Genomic DNA, 5729 nt, shown 5'->3' with positions numbered 1-5729 from the left:
TTTTTATCTCTCTCATGTCTATTTATATTTTTGCAAGTTCAGATATCAGTCGTGTTAAAGGGAAAGATATAGGCTAAGGCTAGATCATATCTTTCTAGCCCATTAAAGGGTTGGTGTAATGACATTGTATGATATAGGTTATGGATTTGTAAATAAGTTGCCATAGAAGTATACAGATATGCATAATCTCATGAATGCTAATGTGAGTGTGAGATTTTTGTCCTAGCCCTATCATGTGTATATGTGTGTTTGAAGTAGAAGTGATGATATGGCCTAGGAATTGATTACAAGTATATATGGATAGAATTGACATGTGATGATTGTGACAATTTGGCTAAAGATGTGAATTTATGTAGAAATGTGTAAGTTTGCCCAAGTGTGTGTGAAATAGGCAATTAACCGACCACAGTTGTAAATGTGTGTGATATTATGTATGTGAATTGGTTGATCAAGTATTAATAGTCTCCTTGGATGTGGTTAAGGCCCTTGAAGTTGCCAATGACATATGGTTTAGAAATGAGATGCTCAAGTGGGAGAATTGACTTAAAATGGTCAAAATGCACTTAGATATCTAATTTTAAAATGGAATATCAGATTTAAATGAAAACTAGTGTCATTGGTTAGATCTTAAAATAAGCTTCATGTAGGCACTTAAATCACCCTAGTGGAATAACATATGCAAAAACAATGTGCATTTGAAGTTCATATCAAAACTGCTATTCTAACAGCAGAGAACTTGATATGTGCACTGTAATGTATGGAGAATATGCCATGGCACATGGCACAAAACCAACGCATGTGCCTCTGTGCCACTTACCATGGCACATGGCCTAAAATATGTGTTTTATTTGTTTCCTTTGTGGTTTTCACAAACTAAAATATGTCGTTTTGAATTTGTTTCCTTTGTGGTTTTCACAAACATGATTTTATTGCTTCCGCTATGTATTGCTTATGATTTGAACACTTCAGAAATGGCTTACAATGTTTTAATTTGGTACTCCAAAACCTTTTTAATGTCTTTAATTAAAGTTATGTAATTGCGTGTTAAACGGTGATGTATGAAAGGGCATTACAAGTCATTCAAGCAATTAGAAGCTAATAGCTTAAAGAGTACCATGGGTAACCCTTTCTAGAAACATAAGGGTTAAAGTAACTAGATAATCATTCTGCTAATTAGCTAGTTTAACTATTTATAAGTAATTTGTAACTGATAATTCATTCTGCTAATTAGCTAGTTTAACTATTTATAAGTAATTTGCACAATATGATATACATGATTTTAATCCTATTGGTATGGATTGGAAACTTCATGATTTTGAATTGAAAATGGATTTGAATTATAAAGTAAATTACTATAGAATGTTGTTTTAATAGCTAAATGATTAGTGAATTAATTTTATACATATGTGGATATATGACTATGTTATATAAAAAGGCATGATCATGATAAAGGGTGAGAGTTCAACCTAGGTAGAGTAGTGTAAAGTCCATATAGCAATGATATATTTCCTTAGTGCCGATGAGATACAGTGTTGAAGAATTTCTCTCTTTAGTGCCCAAATGGGTTCGGTGTTGGAGATTATGCCGCTTAGCATTTTGTGAGATGTGCTATTAGAGTAACGACACCTTAATTGCATATATGAAAAGGGAATCAACTAGAAGTGTAATAAGCACCTTTGACTAAATAATTCTCTAATAGAAGATGAGCTTGGATTAATTACATTATTAGTCCTATAAAGCCTATGGGTTTAATTGGGGGTTGGATGAATAGGATAATCATGCGTGCAAAAATGATTCCTTATGACAATAGATAAATGTGTGTATGTGTGGTTAATATCATACGATTATTGTTTATTACTTGTTTATTGGTTTGACTTATTAATAGATAGTTTTGGATTATTTAGGTTACTATGACTTTGTCACACCTATGGTTACTATTTTACATGTTTGTGACATAGATAGTAGTAAATGGAGAGACTTGGGCTAGGAGTAGTGAGACTATGATAGCCGTTTTGATTTTTATGTAATGAATTTGCTTGTTGTAAACCATAATTATGTGTAACAAGTTGCCATAGGACTGCATATAGTGATAATGTATGAAATGTGATAGTGTGGCTAAGATACTGATACAAGTACGATATTTTGTGCTTTGAAATGTTTGAATATGACTTTTGGCCAAGCATATGTATGTGAAATTTGTGAAAAAGAGGCCCTAATGCATTGTGAAAAAAGTGTTTTTAGTGGCCAAATTTTGATTGTGATTGTGTTTGGAGTTATATATATGCAATCAGGTGAAAATGTCCCATTAAATGTAGCTAAGGCCTTAATATTAGCTGATGACATAGGGATTCAATTTGGGGCACTTGGGTCAAAAAAATGAAATTCAATAGTCATTTGGCATCATGTGTCCAACTTTTGAAATAAATATCAGATTGAAGTGAAACTTTGTCATTAGTTAGAAATATGAATGAGTGAAGTGTGAGTGCTTGAAATATCCCAATTGGATATCGTATTTGGAAATGGCATATGCCAAAAGTTTGTTTGATATGAACTGTCATGATAGCTAAAATTGTCATGTGTGCCACGACACATGACACAGATTGTCAACTGATAGCTCTGTATCACATGTCCAGTGCATCTGGCACATGCCAAGGCAATATGGTCCTTTTGTGTAGAATTGACTATTTCCCTATTTTCTCATATATGGGTATTTATGTATTTCTAAACGCTTTCATTGTACATAAATACTTTTTTTTAGTGTTCTAAACTATTTCAAATGATTTTTAGGTCCCCAACCATTTAAAAAAACTTGATATTTCTGCATTTTAATATTAGTGATTAAAGGTAATTTAAGAGGTTGAGGACTCCTAATTACCTTGTGTCTTAAGAATGATTACATTTTGGTAATATCAGAGTAGACATTACATATACCTATGATGACATAGTGTCATTCATGGTATCTCAATCGATGCTTTTATCCATGAAGACTTAGTATTACTCACGGCATAGCCTAAAAATATGCCAATAATTTTTTTTTCCTGTGATGACTTAGCATTATTTACAATATCTCATTTAATGCTCTAGGTATCAATGGTGACTTTGTATTACTCATAACATAGCTTAAAATGTGCTAATTATTTTTTTTATAATAATACATAAAATTTTCTTTATTTGACCATCATAGTGATTTAATATCGCTTGTAGTATCAATGCATTAAATATTCATGACTCATGAAGAATTGAAAGGGGACAACATTTTTGTTTACCAACTTATTCAATTTCCTAAATAGGTGAGAATGAAGCACGTAAGAATTTAGTATTTTTGTCAAAATATTAACTCAAATAGGATAATGATAGAACATCTTACAAGCAATAACTTAATTGCCATCCTTTGGGTACCTTAACACACTTATGCTAAGAAAATAAAAGAAGCATCACAACAGCCAACGAAAGAGAAAGAAATGAAGAATAAAACCCAAATAGATTCCAATCATTAAAGAATCTAAATTAGAAAAATATTGAAGCCACCATTCAATTATATTAGACACTTCTAGATTTGGAGAGAACTTACCACAATGAAGAAGCAAGGAATATACATCTGTGCTACCTCACAAATAAGTGGTACTCACTACTATAAAATGACTTTTTACAACAGTTAAAAATGACTTTTACAGTAGTTAAAATAGGTGATGTTGTTACAGAGGATGTAAAAAGTTAGACTTTCTACATCAGTTATAGAACCGCTGTAAAAAATTCATATTCTACATCAGCCAACCATAACCGATGTAGAAAATGGATCAACGATTGAAAAATTAAAAACTGGAGTACTTTTACACTACACTGGTTGAACTTCTAACCAGTGTAAAAAGTTTGCTTTTTACATCGATTATTACCATAACTGGTGTAAAAATTACTATTCTATACCAGTTATGGTAATAACCGCTATAAAAAGTGCATTTTTTTAAAATAAAAACATCTATATTTTTAAATTTACCTTACTCTGTACAAAAAAATTACCACAGCCAAATCAAACAGCACAATTTATTTACAATTTTCAATATAAAATTAAATTAACAACTATCCAAAATTTAAAGTTATCTATAACTATCTAAAAACTATATATTGAGCTATTCAAAACATGTGTCAACAAATGTTTTCAAAAGTTGTCTACAACAACAACTTCTTAAATTGTATGAAACTTTCTACAAAACTCACAATTCTCCCCAAAATAAGTTGCCCAACGTATGTGAATGTCTTCAATTTTAGGTCCGAGGAATGGATCCAAAATTGTTAAACATCTAAAATATAATTTGTAAAAGAACTTATTATATACTTTCAAATAACATAATAAAATAAAACTCTTAAAAATATATATACCTCTTTTGTAAATTTAGTCATGCCTAATATGATAATGTTGAGCATATGTCTCATCACATATAGGCCACACAAATTCATCTTCACTGGTAGTCTACAGCTCTGTATAAGAATAAATCATAAGAAATCAATAAAAAATTTTAAATTGAACATATTCATAAAGTGTAGCATTACCTTTGGCTCGATCCATGTAGGATCCTGAGCTCAGGTCAGTGCTTTGTAAGACTACATTTTGATATGTTTTCATGCTTTATGTTCAAGATCACTAAGTTAGTAACTAAAATATTTAGTATAAATTATATTAATATTTTGTACAAATACATATGAGTCTATCATCTTCTTCATTTCCTTCCTAAGTTTGTAATGGAGGGAACATAAGAAGACAATAGTGTTGCTCTTCATTAAAAGAACAAACAACTACCAATGGTCCCGGTAAAATATGATGATTTAAAGTAAATCTACATCGAAAAAACTATTAATTACAAATTGATCCTTACAAGTGCACATATGGAGCCATAAAACATCTTTCTTAACTTCACATATTCTTTGCTGGAGATACTGGGCCCCTTAACTCTAGAGTATTTCCTTTTTCTGTCATGTGGTGTGGGCAAAGGAATCTGAACTTATCACCTTTGCCCGATGTGATGCACAAATGATGAAGGTACCTACAGCAATGCAATTGTGTTAGATCACTAGACTTGATAATTAAGTTAATTTCATTAAAGAAACACAAAACTTACATCATAAATAGTTCAATGTGTAGTGTGGTAAGTTGACTATCTAACAAAGTCCAAGCAAATCTTCTCATTCAATTGTCACTATCATATCTTTCTTATCCACAACCTCACTATTTTACAATGTACTCTTTTCATCCAAGGACTTTGTGTAAAAAGAATACCCATTAACATCATATGCACTCCAACATATAACATTAAAGTTAGGACCTCCTGCCAATCATTTAACTGTACAAATGCTCTACTTTCATTCAAAACTTTATGCTTAAACCAATATACAAAAGTCTTATTATACTCTTTCAACAACAACCTTTGTTCAGTCATTCTCATTTAATAATTTTCTGCCTTTAGAAGTTCTTTGTGAGAAGAAATGTAATCTTTAACTTCATCAATATTATTCAAAATATATAAATGTACTTCTTGTAATTCATCATGACTCATGCTCTTTACTAATACTCCACATGTTCCTTGACCTAATTGCCTTTTCTCACGACAAGATTTAGGAAGTCCAATTGATTCTGTACTTGACAAGTAATTAGAACAAAATTCCATGGCTTCTTCAGCAACATATTTTTCAACTATTGATGCTTTGGGTCAATATGGATTCTTGACATACCCTTT

The sequence above is a fragment of the Prosopis cineraria genome, unplaced genomic scaffold (assembly GCF_029017545.1).
Source record: "Prosopis cineraria cultivar Desert tree isolate PC_DT_omini unplaced genomic scaffold, ASM2901754v1 PC4, whole genome shotgun sequence".
NCBI lineage: Eukaryota > Viridiplantae > Streptophyta > Magnoliopsida > Fabales > Fabaceae > Prosopis > Prosopis cineraria.
The sequence above is the reverse complement of the archived record's forward strand: the minus strand, read 5'-3'. Positions refer to the sequence as shown.